We start from the raw sequence: 25,441 nt of genomic DNA on the forward strand, positions 1-25,441 counted from the left end.
TATTTTATTTGGAAACAGAGTCTCACTAAATTGCTGCGAGTCTCACTAGGGTGCTGAGGCTGGCTTCATACCTGCGATCCTCCTATCTCAGCCTCTCAAATACTGAGATAACAAATGTGTGCCACCATGCCAGCTCTGGTTTTTCTTCTGAAACAGGGTCTCACCGAATGCTGAGGCTGTCCTCCAACCTATGACCCTCCTGTCTCAGCCTTTCCAGTGTCAGGATTATAGGTGCAACCACAACCAGCTTCCAACCAAGAGTGAGTGCGTGTGTGTGTGTGTGTGTGTATGCATGTGTACATGTATTTGATGTGTGTGTGTGTTTGTGTGTGTGTGTGTGTGTGTGTGTGTGTGTGTGTGTGTGTGTTGCTGGGAATTGAACCCAGCAAAGAGCTACATCCCTAGCCCCTTTTAATTTTTTTTATTTGGCAATATGATTTTACTAAGTTGCTTAGGCTGGCTTCAATCCTGACATTGTCCTCTCTCAGCTTGCTAAGTATTGGGATTACAGGTATGCACCAGCACATCCAGTTCCAAGAGCATTTTTAATATATGGTCTGGAAATTTTCCTGGTACCTGGGAGATCTACCAGGTACCAGGAAAAAATATATATATGTACACATACATACATACATACATACACACACACATACATATTATATTTTACACACAATTTAAGTCAGGGGTATAAAGCTGTCCCACAGTCTTGGGAGGTAATCCATGATTTATATAAACAAGGTAGAATTGTTTAGCTATCTTCTCTAAAGGATTGACAGAGCCATTTTGTTGATGAAAAGAATATTGACATAACCTAAAGTCCCAGTCCAAATGAATTTGTGTTTGGATTTGGCTACACAGCAGGAGGGATCTCCAGCTAACCTCCCAATTCAACCAATTCTCAGTCACATCTGACCAATTTCAACTTGTGGCTGGAGGTTAAAACCATGCACAACTCTGTGGCTAAAGCTATTTCCATCAGGAAACTGTGAGTTGTTTGGCATGGCCTGCAAATGAAGAATTTCAGGAAAGTTTATTTTTATTTTCAAGTTTGAACAGGACTGGGGGCAATATACATGGACTAAAGTGATGAATTAGTTATACACAAAGCTCTAGAAGAGAAAATGTCGATGGTTTCTCTTCCTCTAAAAATGTTTTGATTCATGGAATTTTAGAGGCTGAGAGAGAATATTTCTGAAAAAAAGGAGAGAGAAGATGAAATAGGACTTCTTACATCTTCAAGCATCACCTTCACTGTTAAGTTTGCTCTTTCTATCTTTCTTTCTTTCTTTTTCTTTCTTTCTTTTCTTTTCTTTCTTTTCTCTTGTCTTCCTTTTTATTTTTTTCTTTTCCTTCCCCTTCATCCCTTCCTTCCTCCTCCTCCTCCTCCTCCTCCTCCTCCTCCTTCTCCATCTGTGTTTGTGTTTGTGGTACTAAGGATTAAGTCCAGGGCATTCTACCCCTGAGCTATACCGCCAGCCCTTTTAGTGTTCTGTTGTTGTTTGTACTGGGTACTTAATGTTGGGTACTAAAGACTGAGCCAGGAAAGCCAGGTGTGGGGGCGCACGCTTGTAATCCCCGCACTTGGGAGGCTGAGACAGGAGAATTGCACAGGTTCAAAGCCAGCCTCAGCTTCTTAGTGAGGCTCTCAGCATCTTAGTGAGACCCTGTTTCCAAATAAAATATAAATTAGGTCTGGGAACGTAGCCTGGAGGTACACAAGCCTCTGGGTTCCACTCCAAGTGCCACAAAAAAACATATAAATAAATTAAGACTGAGCCAGGGACATTTTACTTCCAAGCAAGATACCCAGCCCTATTTTGGCTTCCACTTTGAAATAGAGACTCACTAAATTGCTGAGGAGCTTACTAATTTATTAAGGGTCTTGCTAGGTTTATGAGGCTGTCCTCAAACCTAAAATGTTCCCATCTCAGCCTTCCAATGACTGAGATTACAGGCATGCCCCACATGGCCCAGCTCCAACTTAGTATTTTCTAAGTGGGCTTATGAAACTCTCCTTGAATTTAGACCACATCTTGCACACTTGAAATTATTATCCCCACTTAAAAGATGATGTCAATGAGACTCTGAGTGATTTCAAACAAATGACGCTTCAGAGACCCACATCTTTATTTTTGACAAAATAAAGCGTCATAAATGGGACTTCAAATGTGCCTGGCTCTCCTTTCCACCCATGTCATCCCTGCACCGGCTTCGGAATGTAGAATTACCTGCGACTCAGGTAGGAGAGAAAGCACAAAGCTGACTCCTCCTGGACTTCAAAGTCTATTCGCAGCATTCCCCCACCCCAGCATTTGATCTGATGTTGGGCATACAGCAAACGGGGGCTTCTTTGCAACAGTTTGTTCTCTGGGTTGGTGGCCTCCAGTTAGGGCTTATCTGAAAGTTACCTCTCAGGAAAGGGGCCAGATCAATACTGAATTCTTTGAGCACTCTCTCAACCCAGCGGGGAAGGTAATCACCACAGTGCAGCTCCTTGCACCTTCTGGAGCCGATCAATATTCCGACAGCGCAGAGCTTTGTTCCTTCTCCAGCTTTAAGATGTTGGGCATGCTCTACATGATTGCTTAACGGCTCTTACTCCCTGTCCTCGGTACAACAACACCGCCCCTGCCCGGGTCTTCCTAATGCTATCACTGTAATTGCCTTGACAAGAAATAGTAGCAAAAACCCAATGGCCCAGCCTTTGAGGTGTTTTATCTTTCTTTGAGCATCTCTATTAGCGAAGGGTGTTGATTTGAATTTAATATGTAGCTGGAGCTTTAATGCCAACTTGCTGGTATTGATGTGGGTTCGCAGAACCCTCTGGGATGATTTTACCTATGGGAATTGTATAGGGAATGATTCTGGGGAAGAGGAAGATGTAAGATCTTAAGCCCAGGAATATTAGTTTAAACTTTATGTGGCTTGAAGCCCATTATCCCTACCCCATACTGCCACAACAATTGTGTTAGAAGGGCTCTGTGCTTTATTTAATTTTAAAGTGGTGCTGGGTTAAAATGAAATACTCATCTGACTGTTTTCAGCTAACATTCCATTAAGTAGAAAATAACACAAAGGCTCAGAAAGCCCATTTTTCAAATTCTTATTTTTGTTGTTCTTGCCTGCAAGGCAATATGATTGAAATAGAGAATTCTCTACCATATCCAATTCTCTTCATTCCCCTAAAAATTGAAATGTGTCTGGAAATAAGGACATTTCCAAGAATCCATGAGAGATTGGTTCCAGGACTCCCCAAACATACCCAGATCAGAGAATGCTCAAGTCATTTATATAGAGTGGTGTAGTGTTTGCATTTAATTTACATAGATCCTTCCCCATGCTTTAAATCATGCATACATGGGTTTAATAACTAATACAATAATAAGTCTATATAAATAGCTGTACTGTATTTTTAAAGAATAATAGCGAGAAAAAAGGCTGGATATTTTCAGTGTAGATATAATTATTTTGCTAAAGTATTAATTGAAGCTGAAGATGGGGGATTCATACATTTAAAGGTCCAAATGCATGCAATTTTATTATCACATTAAATATGTAAAAGTTTGAAATAAATGCTTCCATTGGACAAGGCATAAATTCAAATTTGTTTTGAGAATAAGACACCCTTTTGGGTTAAACAAAATACAATTAATTAGTGTCCCCTGGGCACTTCCACAGCCTCCTTGATTCTTTCAGTACCTCCCAGCTGGACCTGAGGCTACTACCACCCCCCTGGATGGATCCAGTGACCCCCCCCCACACCACCCTGTGAGGAAGTATCTCAGACTCTGGAAATCTATGGAGAGAACGGAAGCCAAGCTTTTCTTGGGCTCAGTTTATTTCAAACACATCTCTCTGACTTTTGGTCCTATGACTTCAATTAGCCATATGCTCCTGCACTGGGTCCTGGATTCTGCCACATTCTTTGTTGCTATGAGCCTTCCCCTGGCCTGTTTCCTCAGACACATAGAATACTGACCTTCAAGTCCTTCTCATTTTTTGAAGTCCAAGGTCCATCTCCCTTAGGGACCTTTGGAGACCCAATGGGCCACATGGAAGCCCTCAGATAGTAGCATGCATGCTGCCCAAACAGTTAAACTCCCCTAACTTAAAAATGTTTTTTTTTTTTTTAATTAAGTGAAGTGGATTCTAGGTTATCCTTATATCCTTATTCCTTCAGGGGCATACTGTTGTATTTTTAAGAATGACAGGGAGTGGGGTGTGAGAGAAATGTGCCAAGAAATGTTGCGTGTATACATGAGTGTAGCCTTTTATAACGTGTAACTGCAATTCACTAATAAAAGTAAAAAAAAAAATAGTGATAGGCAAAGGCTGGGCTGCATGGCTTAATTACACCTCTCTTGAATCCTGTCTTATAGGACTCTAAGGTCACTGTGACTAACTGCTGTGAGGTATACAGTGTGAAATAATGTCATAACATTTCCAAATAGCTCATTGTGATTAGGAAGCTCATCTACAGACTTAAGGTAATATCTTATGCATTCCATTAGGCACAAAAATATATCTGTAACTGTAGTTGCTGGGAGTAGTCATTGTTAACCAAAAAAAAAAAAACCACGTATATTTATGGATTCTCCCTGCACCATATATCTCTTTAAAATATACCAGAAGGAAATAATTCAGAACATTTCCAGTATTGAAACTAATTAGATGAATTGTCTCTTCTTAGGCCAGACACATCAGCAAAGTTCCTTTAGTTATAGTAGTTTAATTTAATACTCCATCTATTTCAGGTTGAATATTTAAGTACAGCTCCTAAATATGTTGGCCTGCTAAGATACATAATTAAAAAGTCTAGCTAAAATATTCTGGTGCTTTAAGCTATTACATATAGGTCGGAAGGGAAACTTGCTTGTTAGAAACCTGTCTGTCTTCAGGGAATGGAGGGAAGAATTGGTTTTACTCGCTGAAGTGACTCAGAATGACAGGCACACGGAGATGCAGTGGTGTGAAATACGGCATTGAAACGTGAGTCAAGTATAGATATGAGTGAGAGAAGTGGGAAAAAGAGAAAAAAAGGGCAGAGAGCATATTATCTTCCTCTTATTCATGTTAAGTTGATTGCCACTGAATTAATTAGTATTTTCAAGCATGTTATATTAATGCTATAATATTAGGAATAATATAGATGTGATTCTATAAAATTTATCTTAAAATCACTTGACTAGAATATATGTATAAGAGATGAAATGGTAAGGGAAGATAATCCTCATTGTACAGGAAAGAACAGGTGGCTGAGGGTGAGGGGAGCCACCGCAGTGTAGAAATTTTAAAGAATTAAAATGGAAGTTCCATTTTTATTTGTTAATGTAACACTGTATGTACATTTTGAATAAGCAAAGACCTTCCTTCCTTCCTTCCTTCCTTCCTTCCTTCCTTCCTTCCTTCCTTCCTTTTTCTGTCTTCCTTCCTTCCATCTTATCTTTATTTTTCTCTCTCTCTTTCTCCCTCCCTGCCCTCTCACTCTTCCTCTTTGCCTTTCTCTTAAATTTTAGAAGACCAGAAGTGCTACCAAACACCTCAATTTGGGCATCTCTGTGATGTGTATGGGAAAGGTACAAAGCTTGATAATACTTTACAATTTATGACCTTGGGAATCCAATTACTTTTATAATATTTTCTCTTCAGTATCATGATGATAATTTAAATTATATATCCAGGATTCAGCTCCAGCTTGGTAAGACTATGTTGCTTAAACCATTCAGTTTTAGAAAGGTAAAATGCCATACCAAAGTCATGGATATCAATGTTTCCTCTCACATTTTTTGCCCACTCTTCATTAGCACCATTTTTTTTTAATTGAGCATTCACTGTGTGTTAGGCATAGATTTTTTTTTTTTTAATGTCTTTGTATGGCTGTCGGTACTGATGGCTGTCTTCCTTGTTCAAAAGCATTCTGTTTTCAGTGTGAATAAAAATTTTTACTTTTATTCTTTCCTATGCATAATAGGTAAATTTTGTTCATTCTCAGGCTAATCTTGACACATAGTTAGCACTTAATGTTTAGTTTTTGGCACCATAGGCCCATGAAGCCCAGCTGGCTTAATATAGTTATTTTTTTCAAGCCAAACTAACCTCCAGAGGAAAATGAATCTAACAAATGTTCACCTAGTCAGATAAATCTCAGTATTGAGTGTGACATACTCACAGAGACAAGTTGTTTTGTCTACTGAACTTTCTTCAGATTATTTTCCTGCTTCCTAAAGTTACATAAGAGCTATACACTTTATCAAATTTTAAAATTAAATTTAAAGTTTGTCAAAACAATGCAGTGAATATACAATGAATTTTTGACCAATTAACTGGAGTCAGGCCAAACCTCAGAGGTTCAAGGCAGCTTTTTATGAGAATGTCCTCACTCCCAACAACATGGGCATGTCAAGGGGCCTCAGACTATTCTTCCTTTTGATCAGCTGGCCTTAAGTTTGGGAGTTACTGCTTTGATAATCTGCTAGACTAATTCACAGAACCATTACAGTTTGATAAGAGCAAAGGACATAAGTCAGAAATAGCCACAGGCACACTATTTTGCACACTAGGGGAAGTGCAAAAGTTCCATTGTTCCTGAAGACATATCACCCTCTTATTACATCAGTATATGACACAAAGACTATTGTCAGCCAGAGAAGCCCAGTTGTGCTTTGCTGTTACAGTTTGTATTGGAGCTGGATTATGTAGATATATCTAATTAAAGTATTGGCTGTGTGACTAAGTATCCAGCCACCTCACATCCTCCAAGTTTGGGTAGATAGCAAGTGGTTCAAAGCTTAAACTCTCTGATCACACAGTCTTTGTCAAAAAAGACCAAAAATAATCTCAGTATGAGATTATTATTATTATTATTATTATTATTATTATTATTATTATTATTATATAATTCTATTAACAAAATGTCAAATGTTGCCCAAGAAACTCATTATGAGTAATTTAGTATTTATTTATTTATTTATTGGTGGTACTGGGGTACCTGGAAACCTTTCTACCTCTGGGCTACACTCCCAGACCTATTTTTTATACTTTTTAATTTGGAAACAGGGTCTTTTAAGCCAGCATGGCTGGCTTCAAACCTGTGCGATTCTCCTGTCTCCACCTCCCAAGCGCGGGAATTACAAGCATGCACCACCATGCCCGGTTGAATAATTTTTATCAATAGGAAAATTACAAGATCAGTTCTACTTCTAAAGAACCAGAGACAAAGGACAGATGCGTTATTTATTATACAAATACTATTATTATTTTGTTGAATTGTGTAATATATGATGTAGAATCTCACTTACTTCTTAAAAGAATAAGAGTTAGAAGCTGTGAGTATAGCTCAGTAGTATAGTGTATGCTTAGTACTAATATGACTCTGGGTTTGATCCACAGTACCAGAAACAACAACAACAACAACAACAAAATGCATTCTCCTAGTAAAATGCAATCTCTATAGTACAATATCAAGCTAAGGAAATGTGGTACATACAATAGAAATACCTCATACAGAGTCCTTGTGGTGTCTCAAGATTTTTTTCTTTCTTTTTTTTTTTTTCTTTTGGGTTATTTTAAATCTAGAATCACATATTTCCTTTAGCTGTTAATGTTTCATTATACTTTCTTTAAACAGAACCTGCTGCTGAGTCTTATTTTTTGTCTGGTGACCATGACAGCTGGAAAGCCTATGGGTCAGGTGTTCATAACCCTGTCCCCTGATGTAGAGCTGTCTGATTATTTCCTGTTGATTTGATTCAGGTTCCCTGTTACCTGGTGGGAGGGCTGTGTAGGTTTTGCTGTGTGCTCCTCACAGAACCAGAGGCGTAGGCCCATGATGGCTTCATTTAGGTCATCGATACACTTTCTTTGCTCTTGCATAGCTCTTTGCTTTTCCTTTGTAATTAGTAAGAAATACACACGAGGAGACATTGATATTATGCAAATATATAGCACTTTAACAAATTTTCACACAAGAATTTTAGTGTCCATTGAAGATCATCACCTATATAAAGTGTAGCTGCTATAGTGGAAAAGTGGTGATTTTCTGACTCTATTCTACATAGTTCTACTGCAAAATGAGTTCTCTCTTCACTCCCTTTTGTGTTTGAACTTCAGTATCAGAGTCATGGTTTTAGTTTTTTGTGGTTATTGTTGTCGGTCAATATGTTCTTAAAATCTTGTTAAATTTCACATGTAACTTTAAAATTCAAGCCAAGCATTGTGGCACATAGCTGCAATCCCAGTACTTGGGAGACTAAGACAAGAGAATCACAGGTCCAAGGCCAGAATCAGCAACCTAGTGAAACTCGGTTCCAAGAGAAAAACTAAAAAGGGCTGGGGAATAGTATGGCAGTATAATACCCCTGTGTTCAATTTCCAGTACTGGAAAAAGTTTATGTACAGCAATAATCACATGTGGATATATATACCAATTAAAGACAGATCAAAGACATGGAAATTAGACCAGAGACCTTGAATCTCCTTGAAGAAGGCAGAGGTCTAACACTGCAACACATAGGCACAGATAAGAACTTTCTCAACAAGACCCCCCAAACACAAGAAACTAAAAAGTGAATCAATACGTGGGATTGTATGAAACTGAAGAGCTTCTGTTCAGCTCAAAAAACTCAAAAAACTCAGCACTAAGAAAACAAATAACCCAATTAAAAAAAGGGCAAGTGAATTAAATAGATATTTCATGAAGGAAGAAATTCAAATGGCCAGTAAATGCATGAAAAAATGGTCAACATCAATTAGCAATCAGAGAGATGCAAATCAAAACTACCCTGAGATTTCACCTAACTCCAACTAGAATGCAATCATTCAAAACACAAACAACAATAAATGCTGGTGATGATGTGGAGAAGTAGAAATTTTACTACATTGTTGGTGGGATTTCAAATTAGTGCAACCACTTTGGAAAACAGTATAGAGGATCCTCAGAAGAATGGGAACAAATTTACCATTTAATTCAGCAATACCACTTCTGAGCATCTACCCAAAAGAGAGGAAACCAAACTACCAAACTAATGCATGTATATTCAAGTTCATAGCTGCAAAATTCAACATTGCCAAACTATGGAACCAGGCAAGATGTCCATGAACAGATGAATGGATTACAAAACTGTGGTATATGTACACAATGGAATTTTACTCAGCTATAAAGAAAAACACAATTATGGCATTTACAGGGAAATTGATGGAACTGGAGGACAATATGCTAAGTGAGATTAGTAAGTCACAAAATAAAAGAAATTGGATACTTTCCCTAATATGCCTAAGCTAGGAAGAAATGGGTAACAGGAGGAACTCTAGATGAAGAAGGAGATCCTATAGATGTGCAAATAAGGTGACCTAACTGAGGGGATGGGAGGGGGAAGAAGGAAACTCTCTAAAGCACATGATGTATTCAAACAAACATATCAATCACAAAGCTAGGCATAGGAAGGAGGGAGGGGGAGGATTGTGGTGGGACTTGATAAGGGCTAATTGGGTGATGTGAGCATGTGTATCTCTACCATCTTGTATTCCATTAAGATGTAGGACTACAATGCGCCAATTAAAAAAAAAAAGACAATAGGTTGTACATACTTCTGTGTCTATGATCCTAGGGTCTTCCTTTGGTTTTCTGGGTCAAGGGTTCCCTCTTCCCCAACTCCTTTTTTAAAAAACCATGTTATTCAAAATAAAGGGTATTTGCTAATCTTCAGACTAAATTATTTTATGCTCAAAGTCTACAAAATCTCACTGGAAGAAGTAAATCATTAATAGTGAAGTTTTAGGCATTTAAAAGTGTAGCAAGTATCAAGCAGGGATTAGAATCAAAGGCGCTTGCATTTGATTCACTTTGTTAGGAGACATAGGACCTGTGTTTTGTCTTGGTGCCTTCTCCTGCCAATGTGTTGAATTGTAGCTTATTTTCTTCTTCATTTCCAGTGGGATAGTGCCAAAATACAATGTTGAAGTAGGAACCATATCATCAAGCTCTCATTTTATTCCTAGAACCCTATAACATAGCTGTCTGTGCATGGCAGCCCTGAATTAGTACCTTTGTGCCACCTGTTGAAGAATTTCAGGTGAAACACAGATACGGATGGAAATAACTCACTGTAAAATATCATTCCTGTAGTTACACATTTTATAAACCAGTTCACAGAAATCACGTTAATATGAGACATATTTATAAGCAGCTAGTGTCGAATGCTTTTTCAATATGACTGATCTATAGCTTTATAAATGGTGTGTATATGAAGCCACAAGCAAGGGTCAATATAAACACAAGTTTTACTGGAAAATTCTTTAATTTTAATTTGGTGATAAGATTGATGCCAAAGATATACACTTATATCTTTTCAACACATTTTAAAAAATCTATCTTGTAAGAGACAGGTTACCATGTGTCAGGAATGGGAATTAAAACAAGCAAGCAAGCAAAGTTATTGTGTGTGTGTGTGTGTGTGTGTGTGTGTGCTTGGAGAAAGCAAGAAGATCAACTTATAATTACAGTATTTTACAAAACATACTTTTATTGGTGCATGCACAAAATACTGTAAGAATGTCAAGAAATAATGATCAGTTTTCCACCTGGATCCTGGCTCTAAGGCTAACTCAACCCCAACCCCTTGACCTTAACAATCAACGTGTCCAAGGATAGCCAAAAAAACTGCCTGCTCTTAGTGATACCCTGTCCTTGCTTAACATTTTGTGATCCTCAACAGGAGTCTGTTGGAGCCCGGAAAACTTATGGTTTGAGTAATGGGGTATGGTTTGTCCCAGAGCCTGGTAGTGACTGGGAGAATGTTCAAGAAGGCTGATGATGCTCTGACCTTGATCTGGGGGCTGATTACACAGGTGTTTTGAGCTCATGACAATTTACTATATTTAGGTCTGTAGGTCTGCTATTCTTCAATTAAAAAGAAAAGAAAGAAGGATCCTGTTATAAACTGACTGGCTTCCTCATGCCAACATTTATAAGTTGGCATTCTAGTTCTCAATGTGATAGTTTTAGGATGCAGAGCCTTGGGAAGTGATTAAGATATTTAGTAGATTCTTCATAGTGAGATTAAGTGCTCTTATAAAAAAAAAACATGGAGGCAGACAAGGCGGTAAACACCTGTAATCTCTGTATCTGGAAGGCTGAGACAAGAAGATTGAAAGTTCATTTAAGGCCTGCCTCAGCAACTTAGTAAGACCCTGTTTCTAATTAAAAAGTAAAATAGGGCTGGGAGTGTATCTCAGAGGTAGAATGCCACTGGGTCAATCCCTAGTAAACACAAAAAAATAAAAAGAGAGAAAAGAGAAGAAAGAAAGAAAGAAAGAAAGAAAGAAAGAAAGAAAGAAAGAAAGAAGAGAAAGAGAGAGAAAGAAAGAAGGAAGGAAGGGAGGAAGGAAGGAGAGAGAAGGATGGAAAGAAAGGAGAAAAAAATATAATACCTACCTCTGTCTCTTGGCTCTTTTCTCACCCCTAGCCCCCACTTGAAGTGTCCTGAAAGTGCCACCTGCAAATCAGGAATTGGGATCCTCCCAGATCCTAAACTGCCAGCACTTTGATCTTCAACTTCCCAAGCTCCAGAACTAGGAGATATTAATATTCATTGTTTAATCCACCTGCTCTTTTGTTATAACAACCTGAGGTAAGACAGATCCCTCAACTTTTGGGCATGGATTAGATTTTCTTAGGCAGCTCACAGTGCCATGTGCAGAAATGCCTTCAGAAAAAAACACCCAGTCCTCTTTAGAACCTTCCTAAAATCCTCCTATGCCTTCACAGTATTCCTTCATTGATTCTTTAAGGGCTAAGTACTTAATCATGTCCATTATCCTGACTTACCGTGGTTTACTTTTCTGACCCCATCTCTATCTTAAGGAGATATTTTCTCTCTCAAACACATTTGCATCTGGTATAGGGCTGGGATAGATGTCTTCCCTGCTGTGTCTTGTCCATTTTCTCTCCAAACACACCCAATATCAAGCTAATGTCATGAGACCAGTTTACCCTGAACCACAGTTATCTGTGGACTCCTGAGACTATGATTTCTTTGATATTCAGTTCCTGAATTATGGTTCTTCCTCACATCATCATTGTCCTCATTCTTGATGATTCCATGATCTGTGTAGATTATCCCTCTACTATCTTAGCCTTTCATTGTTTTGACTTCTATTTCTTCAATAAGCTTTGATCTCAAACCAACCTCAGCCACCCACTACCTGGCTACTGAAAACTTAGATCTTGCCCTTGTTAATATCAATAAGTCACATATTACCTGGCTTCTAAATAAACTCTTTTCTGAGAAGCATGTTTTTAAGCTTACTCCTATTCCAATTCTGACTATCCATCAGCCCCACAGAAAACTACAATCCACTGACCTATTCCCTTTTCTATCTCTTCCCTCCCCTCATGGCCTCAATTCTCAGATGATATACCTTCATTTCTGTGGCCCATCAATTATAATCACTCTCTTCTGTTATCAAACGTCTCTCTCTTACTCCAAAATGCTGCCTGAAAAAAAATCCTTTTCTTAGTTATGTCCATTTCCTGTGTAATTTCACAAACATACCTGTGCATCTTTATTAGCTGGTCAATACTCAGTCAAGCTTTCTGGGTGTGATGCAACATATGTCACTATTCTACTTTTCCCTGATCCATTTTCTCTCTCATCCTGGGATCAGTGTATTGCAAGTTTAACTACACAGAAGGGGTCGCCAGGGACTCTTGTTAAAATGTTGGTTCTGGTGCAGTGTATCTGGGAGAGGGGTCTGAAATGCTGCAGTCTAAAGCAGTTCCTAGGTAAAAATCTCATTGTAGTACCTTGGGCTACACATTAGATAGCAAAGTCCTAGAATACTAATTTATATTTCTTCTCTTTCCTTGGAACCTATATTTCCTTCTCACTTCACATTAATTGATGGCTTGCTCCTTCTTGTACTGAAAGCTTTGAAGCGACTGGAATTTCCCAGTACCATATCAATTTGCTTTACTACATAGGTGTCCACACACTCAGTTTCCTTTATTACTACCAGAAGTGGACTGGCTGAGCTGATACTAGTGGCAATGGATACACTTGGACACCAGACTCATCCTTCTTGCCAATTAAATCCACTGATTCTGATTTCTCATCTTTTGCATGCATCCTCAGGTTTTTTTGGTCTTTCTTAAATGATTCACTTCCATTAACATCCAAGGATGGTTGCTACTTCTCTGATTCACAAAAATAATATTACTTATTATAATGATAATAAGAGTTAGAATCTCTTCATGAGATTGACTTTCACTTGCAGCTAGTACCCATTGTTCTGATTTTCTTAACAAATGATGCTTAAAAATAACTCTGCATTTGTATTTGTTGTTATTGTTGTTGTTGTTGTACTAGGAATTGAACCCAGGAGCATTGTACCTCTAAGATACACCTCCAGACCTACTTTTATTTTTTACTTTTAAAGAGGGTCCCACTAGGTTGAGGAGAGTCTCACTAAGTTGCGGAGGCTGTTCTGGAACCTAGGATCCCCCTGTCTTAGCCTCCCAAGTACTGTCTTTTGCCATCACTCCTGGGTTTTTGTTCTCCCCTAAATTCACCTGAGTGATGTTACCTTTTCTCCCACCTGCATCCACCCAAATTTCTCTCTGTGAGATTGCCATGTGATGAAATTCAATCTGAACTTCTCTTTCCTTATCCTATCTGACCTAAAGCCACCCTTTGACTCAGCTGACCATTTCTTTCCCTTAAAATTAGCACTTCACTTGACTTTAAAAACATGATGCTCTCCTCTTTGCTAGTAATCCTATGCAGATAATCTTCTTAGTCTCCTTTTTTGAATTTATTTAGTTTCCTTGACTTTTTAATACTGAGAGTTCATTTTTGAATAGTTGCTTAAACTTTTTTTTTCTATTGTTATTCTACATATAGACTCTTGATAGGGGCCATAGAATATATAAACTTTTCTCAGTTTAATTTTTGGGTTTTATTTTCAGGCTTCTTTTCTAATATGTTATTTCAACTGAGATAGTTTTGAGAGTAAAAGTAGGACCTAAGGGTAATTAAGTCATTTTGAAATATTTATTTGATGATATATACATATTTACCTTATTATACACATAGACTTGTAAAAGCACAATCCAAAAAACTTTTAAAATAAAATTGTTTCTTTAAAGAAAAAATTATACACACACACACACACACACACACACACACACAGAACATGAAGCAGCATGAGCAAAATAATTATTCTTGGGAATTATTAATTTGCTTTAATGAGTTTCTTAGTCATATTTGTGTTTATTACTAGGTCCCTGGTAGTCTTACAAAAAATATACTTTGCAATTTTATCTTACCATTTTTAATGTTTTTGTGAAATTTCCAGCAGGGATCTTCAATCTATGTTATATTCTATGGTTAGAATGTTGCAAATTATTATCTAATTAATCTTAAATTCAAGTATGCTATGAAAATAAATAATAAACACCTTGAGCCAAATACACTAGAATAGGGCACTTTAATGAGGACACATTATAGACACAAGATAATAGTATGGAATTTGGAGGATGTTTTTGATCCACCGAATTTGATAATTTTGGAAGGGTTTCACTTCAGATTTTTCTTATTGCTAATTCTGCCCAGTACAGTTTTCTGTGATATGCATTGAAATAAATATAGTGTATACAGTTTTTATATTATTTGCCTGTGATACTATTCAAATATTTAATTAGATAGAGAAGGAAAATGGCAACTGACTGAGGTAGTAGCCTATCTCAGTCCTGCTGATACTTGATCTCTGTCACCATTAAAACAGAATCTTGACAAAAGAAAAATAACATAAAATTGAACAAAGCAAGAAGTAGAATTGAAAGGTGGTAGAAAGAAAGCTAGAAGAAAGAAAAGAGGAGAGAAAAAATACCCTGTCTACTTTCAATGGAAGCAGTGCCATCTTGCCTAACTGTTTTGGCTGGCTGGCATTGGGGCATACAGAAACCTCCAGCAAAAATGCCAACAATTTGATGCAAAGTAAGTAGCTGCAGCTCATCAAAATTATAAGGTATAAATTATGAGGGATCTGCTTCTGATACCACGCTCCACAGATATAAAACTGCCTGAACTTGCAGCTAGAACCTGACTCTGAGGCCGAATTCACCACTACCTCCAGAAATCCAGAGCAGTCCTCCTCAACACCATAAATAAACTGGCCTTCCCTGGTGAAGACTACCCAGCACAGCTGCAGGGACTCACGCAGTAAGCAATAGACATGCAGGGTCTGAGACTTGGTCTTTCATCCTGCTAAAGATAGGGGTGGAGCCTGCTGTGAGACATAGCAGAGATTAGCAGACATCCCTCAGGGCCAATCAGGAAAATAGACCTACAGTCCTCAGGATCCTGCATCCTAGTAGGGTTTCAGAAGATTGCCACAGACTGGGGAGAAGTCAGACAAACCCAGACCTATCTATGGAGTATGTGAACTCCTACATACACATTGAGTCTGGTCCCAGTGATAACTGCCACCTACTTATGCGAGAGACATGCAAGCTCAGAGTCTGGAAAGTGTGGAGACCTGTGCTTACTCTATATCCATCTTCAGTGATACTGGCTTCCTGTGTAGACTCAGAGACAGGCTCTACTTGAGAGCTCAGAGACTCAGGCTTGCATTGGGAGATGTGTTGCTGGCACTTGGTGTTTAACAGAAAGAGAGAGACAAGCCAGGAACCCAAGAATTGAAGGAAACAAAAAGTGGAGCTACAAACTGACATCATTACTATAGGTTGCAGAGTGAATTAAAGTGTTTGGAATATGCTTGAGAACCTAACATAGATATGAACCTTAAATGACTGAAAGAATCCACAAAGACTCAGGAGGACTACAGAGGCCAAGTCTGCTCAATATTTATCTATTTGTGGGGGTGTTTCATTTTGTTTTTGTTTTAATTTGTTTTGTATTGTTTTTATGTTTGTGTGTTTTTGTTTCCTTTTTGTCCTCATCTCCATTCCTTTTACAAGATTCTTTTCTCTTTTATAGCTACTTTCTTTTCTGTCTCTTTATTCTTTTCTTTTCTTTGTCTTGTATTAAATCCACTTCATACAACTATACCTAAATGCACTGGTTACTAGAATCCTTCTATCCACTATCTCTCATAACTACTATATATTATCTTATTATGTTCAAACTCTAATTTTATTCAATACTATCAGCTACTTTACCATATTTTTGCATTACTACTTCAGCACCTTCCTCTTCAATCTACCTTCACCATTGAATACAATACAACTTGCCTTTGTATATACCAGCTGATACTTAAAAAATTAGAGAAAGCTATCTAAACCAACAAAGACAGACTTAAAAAAACTGAAAATAATAAAATGGAAGAGTAGTAGAGAAGCAATGTGCCCCCACAAACCCATGATAGGAGAACCTGACAAACAGAATTGCAGAGAACTCCAGAATAAATCAGAACTGTAGTCACAGAAATTATACAAAATTTTTCAAAATAATCTATCAAGAGCCTAAAAGAAATAAAGGAACAAATAAACAAAAAGTCTGACATCCTAAACAGAAATCAGAAAGAAAGTCTAAATGAAGTAAAGGATGCAGTCATTGAAGTGAAGGAATCAATACAAACTATAAACAGTAGACTAGATAGACTATACAGAAAACAGAATCTCACTTTTAGAAAATGACAACTTCAAAAATAAATTTATAGTATATAATTTAGAAAAAACAATTCTACAGTATAACTTGGCCATTGAAGAAATATGAACCAATTTCAAAAGAGCTAACCTAAAAACAATAGGCACAGAAGAGGAAATAGAAGGCGAAGCCAAGAGTTAAGCAATCTTTTCAAAGAAGTAATATCAGAAAATTGCTAAACATAGAAAAAGAGGTTGATACACAGTTACAGGAAACATATACAATCCCCTTTAGACAAGATCAAAGAAAAGGTTCACCACACAGTAATAGTCACAATAACATAGAGGTCAAGTAGAGAATTTTAAAGGTGACAAAAGAAAAAGACCAAGTGACATTCAGAAGCAAACCAATTAGAATAACTCCATACTTCTTCAAGTAAGTCATAGAAGCTAGGAAAGTCTGGAACAACATATAATAAACTCTAGAAAAAAAAAACAAAAACCAACTTTTCTACCCGGTAAAATTATCTCTCAAATTTTATGGGAAAATAAAAATATTCCACAATAGAAGCAAAAATAATTTGTGTTTTTCAAACCAACATTAGAGAAAATACTCAAAGAGCTTGATTACAAAGAAGAAATAAGTAATAAATGCCAGAAATTCAAAACCAATAATTTTCATCAAACAAACAACTAAGCAAAAAACAAAAAACAAAAACAAACACTACCTCAAACAGAAGTTAAAACTCAAAATGTTCAGAATTAAAAACCATCTCTAATAATCACACTGAATATAAGTGGCCCTCAGTACCCCAATAAAAAGATATAAGGTGACAAAATGTATTGAAAACTAGAATCCATCTATATGCTGCCTGAATCCATCTATATGCTGCCTGAAGGAAACACACTTTATAAGTAAAGATAGTCATAAATGCAAGGTGAAGGGCAGGAGCAAGGTAATCTATGCCAATGTAACATGAAGGCAAACAGTAACAGCAACCATGATATCAGACAAGTTAGATTTCAAGCCCACCTTTATCAAAAGAGACAAAGCAGTTCATGTTTTTGTTTTGTTTTGTTTTGTTTTGTTTTACAGGAAAGAGAAACAATCCAGCAAGAGGAAATTGTTGGCATTTATGCCCCAAACATAGGTGCAGCTACTTTCATAAAACAATTTTTTATGACATTTACTCACTCCTTTCACACAACTAGACCAAATTTCTAGACAAAAAGGTCAGTAAAGCTAACTCAGACCTAAAGGAGACTATTAACCAAATAGATCTATTAGACACATATGAAATATTCTACCCAATTATAGCAGAGTTCACATTTTTCTTAGATGCTCATAGAACTTTCTCCAAAATTGACCACATTCTGGGCCATAAAGTGAGCACTAACAAATACAGTGATGTACTCTTCTTCATATTTTCAGACCATAATGGAATGAAACTAGAAATTAACTATAAGAAGACCCATAGTAACCATATAAACACATGAAAACTGAACATCACACTGCTGAATGAGGAATGGGTCATAAAAGAAGAAGGGGTAAACTTAAGAAATTTTTAGAACAAACAAAATAGAGACACAACATATCAAAACCTCTGGTAGACCTTGAAAGCAGTTTTGGAGCAAAATTTATAGCACTGAATGCCAACATACAAACATAAAGTAACCAAATAAGTAACCTAATGACACATTTGAAAGCCCTTTTACAAGCAGGAACAGTATAACTTCAGATTCAGAAGACAGAAAATTATTAAAATCAGAGCAAAAATCAATTAAGTAGAGAAAGAATAAAAAAATCTATAAAACCAAAAGCTGATTTCTTGAAAATTTAAACAAGATAAATAAACCACTATTGAACCTACCCAAAATAAAGGAATAATTGGTCCATATTACTAAAATACAAGATAAAAAAGAGATACTATCACTGAAAGCATGAAAATCCAGAAAATTATAAAAACTACTTTAACCAGACATGGTGGCACACACTTGTAATCCCAGAGCTTGGGAGGCTGAGAGGAATATTGCACAGGTTAAAAGCCAGTCTCAGCTACTTAGTGAAGCTCTCAACAACTTAGGGAGCCCCTGTTTTCAAATAAAATATAAACATAGGTCTGGGAGTATAGCCCAGAGGTAGAAAAAGCCACTGGGTTCCACCCCCAGTACCATGAAAATAAGTAAGTAAGTAAATAAATAAATAAATACTTTGAAAAATTTTACTCTAACAAAATAAAAAATCTTCAAGAAACTGACATATTTCTAGATACATAAAACCTTTTTAAACTAATCAAGAGATACAGAAAATTTAAACCAACCAATAACAATCTAAGAGATTGAAGCAGCAATAAAGAGGCTGTCAACAAATAAAAGCCCAGAAACAGATGGTTTCTCAAGTGAATTTTATAAAAAAATTATAGAAGAGCTAATTCAAATACTTCACAATCTATTTCATGAAATATAAAGAAAAAGGACTCTCTCAAATACATTGTATAAGGCCAGCATCACACACATTAATACAAAAATCAAATAAAGATAGTTCAAGAAAACTATAGGCCTATGTCTCTGATGAACTTGTATACAAAACTACTAAACAAAATACTAACAACACACATTCAAACTCACATCAAGAAAATCATACACTATGACCAAGTCTGATTCATCTTAGGGATGCAAGGCTGGTTGAACATAGCCAAAGTAGTTCTTAGCAACAAAAATCATGCAGGAGGAATCATAATATCAGACTTTAAACTATACTACAAAGTCATTGTAATAAAAACATCATGGTACTGGCAAAAAAACAGATACATAGACCAGTGGAGCAGAATAGAAGAGTCAGAAACAAATACACATACTTATAGCCAATTTATTTTTGACAAAGGGCCCAAAAACATACACTGAAAAATAAATAGCATGTTTAATAAATGGTGTTGGCAAAACTGGTCAAACATATGCAGAAAAGTGAAAATAAATCCCACTTTCTCACCCTGTGCAAAAGAAAATTGAAGATGGATCACAGACTTGGAAATTGGACCAGAGACCTTGAGGTTCCTTAAAGAGGGCATAGGTTCAACGCTGTAACACATAGGTACAGATAATATCTTTTTCAACAAGACCCCAAAGGCACAAGAAACTAAAAGCAAACCAATACGTGGGATTGCTTTAAACTAAAGAACTTCTGTACAGCAAAGAAAATTTTCAAGAACCTCAATCAAGAGCCAACATAATGGGAGAATATTTTTGCCATCCTCTCCATTGATAGAGGACTAATATCTAGAATATACAGAGAACTTAAGAAACTCAGCACTAAGAAAACAAATAACCCAATCAAAAAAATGAAAACCAATCTATGTAATTCATCACATAACAGAACCAAAGATAAAAATTACATGAATATTTCAATAAGTACTGAAAAAAAACAATTTAACAGAATTAAACTCCCACTTATGTTAAAAGTATTCCAGAGAATTGAAATAGAAGGAACATACCTCAACTTCATGAAGGTAATATACAATAGGTCCACAGCCAACATTATATTAACTGTGAAGAAACTGAGAATTCCTCTGTAAAACAGAAACAAGACAAGGATGTCCATTATCACCACTTTTTTTCAATATAATACTTGAGATTCAAACTAGAGCAATAAGGCAAGATTTAAAAAAAAGGGATATAAATAGGATAAGAAGAGCTAAAGTTATCTCTATTTGCAGATGACATGATACTATACTTAGAAAATGCAACAAATGTAACCAAAAGGCTTATAAAGCTGATCAACAAATTCAGAAAAGTGTCTAGATACAATATCAATCTTTAAAAATTGAGATTTCACCCAGCGTGGTAGCACACGCTTGTAATCCCCGCACTTGGGAGGTGGAGACAGGAGGATCACACAGGTTTGAAGCCAAATGTGCTGGCTTAAGAGACCCTATTTCCAAAAATAAAAAAATAAAAATAAAATAGGTCTGGGTGTGTAGCCCGGAGGTAGAAGGGCTTTCAGGAACCCCAGTACCACCAAAAATAAATAAATAAGTACAATTTAAAAATAAAAATTAAGCTTTCCTGTATGCCAACCATAAATCCACTGGAAAATACATCCAAAAACACTTTCACTCAGGATATCTCACAAAAAATTAAAGTACTTAGGAATTTTTCCTCCTATCCAAGGAGGTAAGTGATCTCTACAAAGAAAATTATAAAACATTTAAAAAAGAACTCAAAGACTTTAGGGGATGTAAAAATCTTCCATACTCTTGGATATCAGAATAGCTATCATCAAAATGGCCGTTCTTCCCAAAGTGATCTACAATTCAATGCAATGCCCATTAAATTACCAAGGTCATTTCTCACAGACATAGAAAAATTAGTCCTTAAATTCATTTGGAACAACAAAAAACCCAGAAAACCAAAGTAGTTCTAAGCAACAAGAACCATGCAGGGAGCATCACAATACCTGATTTCAAATTATACTACAAAGCCATAGTAATAGAAACATCATTGTACTGGCATAAGAACAAATACATAGATCAATGGGGCAGAATAGAAGACTCGTAAACAAGTTCTCACACAGCCAACTCGTTTTTGACAGAGTCCAAATATATATATATATATATATATATGAAAAAATCTAGCCTTTTCAACATATGGTGTTGGTAAAACTGGTTAACCTATGCAGAAAAATGAAAATAAGCCTTATTTTCTCACTCTGCACAAAAGTCTATTCAAGACAGATTAAATACTTAGAAATTAGACCAGAGACCTTTCAGCTCCTTGAAGAAGGTGTAAGTTCAACAGTTCAACACAAATGCAAAGGTGAAAATTTTCTCAACAAGATCCCAAAGGCACAAGAAACTAAAAAAAGAATCGATATGTGGAATTTAATTAAACTGAAAGAGATTCTGTGCAGCTAAAACCTCAAATATCAAGAACTTCAACAAAGAACTGACAGAATGGGAGAAATGTTTTGCCAACTATTTTTTCTGATAGAGGATTGATATTTAGAATATAGAGAGGACTCAAGAAACTCATCACTAAGAAAGAAAACAAAGAACCCAATCAAAAACTGGGCAAGTGAACTAAATAGACCCTTCACAAAAGAAGAAATTCAAATGGCCAATAAATGTATGAAAAAGTGTTCAACATCATTACTAATAAAGAGATAAAATTCAAAACTACCCTGAGATTTTACCTAACATCAATTAGAATGGTAATTATTCAAAACACAAATAACAACAAATGCTGACAAGGATGTGGAAAACTGAGAATTTGAATACATTGTTGGGACTGTACCTTAGTGCAACCACTTAGGAAAACAATACGGAGGATCCTCAGAAGAATGGGAATGAACCTACCATATAATCCCGCTATACCACTTCTGGTTATTCAAAATAATGGAAATCAAACTACTAATGTTCATAGCTGCACAATTCACAATTGCCAAAAACCTGAGACCCTCCTGTATCAGCCTCGATACGTTATTAAAAATGCATGACACCACTGGGCATGGTGGTACGTGCTTTTATTCCCAGGGTTTGGGAGGCTAAGACAGGAGGATCTCAGGCTCATGGACAGCCTCAGCTACTACTTAGTGAAGCCCTTTGTAACTCAGTGAGACCCTGTTTTAAAATAAAGAATAAAAATAAATAGGGCTCGGTGTGTAGCGCAGATGTAGAATGCCCCTGGGTTCCATCCCCACTCTCACAAACAAACAAACAAAAAAGATATATGACACCATGCCCGTTACTTTCTACTATGTACAGATGTAAGAATTAGAAAAAGAATTGACAGATGACAGCTGTGTGTCTCACCCTGTACTTTTTTCTGAATCTGGGCTATCTAGTAAGCGGCTCATTAGGGGAACAGAGCCCATGGCTACTTTGCTCACAGTGACTTCCTGGTGTCTCCATTGCCACATGCCAGCCTCTCTCCTGAGGTAATTTTGTTCCTGTTCTTGGATTTTATTTTCTGTGCACACTTTGTTCTAGTCTTTTGGCACCTGAAGGAATTTCATAGACTTGGGCTTGGGCTCTCGTTTAAAATTTTATCTCAGATTTTCTACTCATTTCTTCTTGGCCTCATGTACTAAGTTTTACCATATTACTCTGCCTTCTTTGTCCTATTGCTGGAGTTTGGGTGGTTAAATTTTATCATTTGATTAAGCAGTATAATGAAGATAATGTCTTCTTTCGGTGTAAGTTTAGACTTGGGTTTCAGCGTGTTCCTTTTCAATTATATACTCTCCAGTGAGTACTGGGGGAAAATAACACCATTAAGTACCATAGATTACTATAGAAAGTAATCTATAGCATAATATATAAAACAGTACTTACTGATATCAAATTTGATATAAAACTGATCAGCAATGAACATCTATTGGTTTGCCTGGTTAACCATATCACTCAGAGTCATGTCTTTTGTTTTCTTGTAGCATAAATGCACCTTGAAATGAAACTGTGGAATATCAGATCTTGGTTTACTCAATTTCAACATAAGGATCAGAGACTTGAAGTTTCCCAAAGGCAATTTTGAAAGGTATTGCTGTCTTCAAAGTGCTAACCCTTCCCAAGGCTGTGGTGCTTACCAGCAAAAATTCTATGCCAGACACATGGAAAACATTAGAAAAGACTGTTACTTTTAGTAAAAAGAAATTAAAAAACACAAGACCATATAGCTTATAAATAATCAGGTTAGTGATTTTATAGAGGAAAAAGTATTACCTCCTCAAATTTATTCTCTAAAAACACTTTCAGAATCACAGCTGAATCTCACATTCTATTATCTTTCCAGAGACTTAATTTAAAATTATGATTCTCATGGGGTGTTAGGAAAAAAGATGTGAAATAAACAGTTACAAAATGACTACTATATAGACCAAAATCTTTATTCAAGATAATACATGCTAGGATAAAATAACATCAACATTATTACTGGTTAAAAGAATGGAACATTCCAGGAATTTTGTTGTTAAGTGTCAGAACGTTCACCATAATAGTAGACATATTTTCCATAATTTGACAATGATTTTTTAAAAAATATTAGATCTGCTCCCAGCACTTGGAAGGCTGAGGCAGGAGGATTGAAGTTTGAGGGTAGCCTCAGCTATGAAACAATGTGTAAAGATAGAAATGAGCATTTATACACATGATTGCTTTTATTAGCAATGTTAGCTAAGATCATTCTTTATCTATAAAGTTAAGGTTTTTATAATACCTACCAATAAAGGTATAGATCAATACTATTACAGGGATTTCTGAGAAAGTAAAATACTAAAGGCTTGCCCAGGTAATTAAATGTTGTGATGAACTCTATGAAGAACTAAGCCTTTGTTTGAGTTATTTTTTTTGTTTGCTTTTTAGAAATTAAGGAATATTGTTTAAAGAGGAATGGTAACATGCCTGTAATCTCAGTACTTGGGGGTCTGAGAAAGAAAGATCACAGGTTTGAAGCCAATTTCAGCAACTAAGCAGGGCTCTCAGGAACAGAAAGATCCCGTTTCCAAATAAATAATAAAAAGAGCTGGAGGTGTAGTTCAGAGGCAGAATGCCCTTTGGTCCTATTCTTAGTATGAGAGAAAGAGAGAAAGAGGGAGAGAAGGAGAGACAGAGAGAGAGAGAGAGAGAGAGAGAGAGAGAGAGAGAGAGAGAGAGAGAGAGAGAGAGAGAGGGAGGGAGGGAGGGAGGGAGAGAGAGAGACAGACAGACAGACAGACAGACAGACAGACATGAGTTTTCTAGGTGCTAGACCGTCTATTCAGGATATCACAGCATCACAGATCACAGGAGCTATTGAGATGGTCCAGGGACAAATTATATTTTCTCTGTAATGCAGTGGAGCGATATCAACCACAGAAGCAGAAGTGCATTTTGGAAGACAACTGTCTGTGTCTCTCCCATCCTTCTGTACGTCTCGTGAGTAGAGTCATGGGCAGTTTTGTTTCACACTAACTTTTTAAGGATGCTGCTGTTAGAACAGCATTAGAAGATGCAGATACTCTCTACTTCCAGAGTGCAGAGAGAGGAGCTGCTTGCTATTCAATAGAGGAAAGATAATATCTCCTCCTGGGTCAAATTTGGGCAAGTTCACTGAAATCCCCTTATATATCATTAGGGTTTCCTGACCTCAGGCCTCCTGCACTGCGATATAGCATGTGGTATCGGCAGCATCCCTCTGGCCCTGTGTGTCCAGTGTATTCGAGGAATGTTAGGGAAAAAAAAACTGGAGCTGGTGAGGGCATGAAGTTCATCCTGCCTTCTATGCTAAGGATAATAATGTTTTTTTTTTTTGTCTTTCATCTAGGAGTCTTGTGTCTTTTGACAAAATTCATAAAATGGGAACAATTCTTTTATTGAAAAGCAGACAGTGTAAATATCTCAGACCCTTTACAGTTCTTCATACATGTCTGAGAGAAGAAAAACATAGGAACTATAGGAGGAATACTGGTAAGAAAACCCCCTGAAAGATACAGAATGCTTTAGCTCACAGAGCCCCTCCAAATCGCTATTTAAAGCCACAGAAGTGCAAGCTGGGCATGGTGGTACATATCTATAAGCCTGATACCTGCGAGGCTGAGACAGGAGGATCACAGATTTCAGGCCAGCCTCAGCAACGTAGCAAGACCTGATTTCCAGCTAGTCACGGTGGTGAATGCTTGTGATCCTCATAAGTTTGTGAGTTAGGAATAAACATAACATTAAACATAATTCATATAAATAATAAACACAATCCACACTACTGGTTTTTGTGGGGGTTGTTGGGAGTTGAATCCAAGGGCATTCTACCTTCGAGCTACATATCCAGCCCTTTTTATTTTTTGTTTTGATGTAGGATCTTGTTAGGAGA

Source organism: Muscardinus avellanarius (assembly GCF_963383645.1).
Source record: "Muscardinus avellanarius genome assembly, chromosome: 3".
Taxonomy (NCBI): Eukaryota; Metazoa; Chordata; class Mammalia; order Rodentia; family Gliridae; genus Muscardinus; species Muscardinus avellanarius.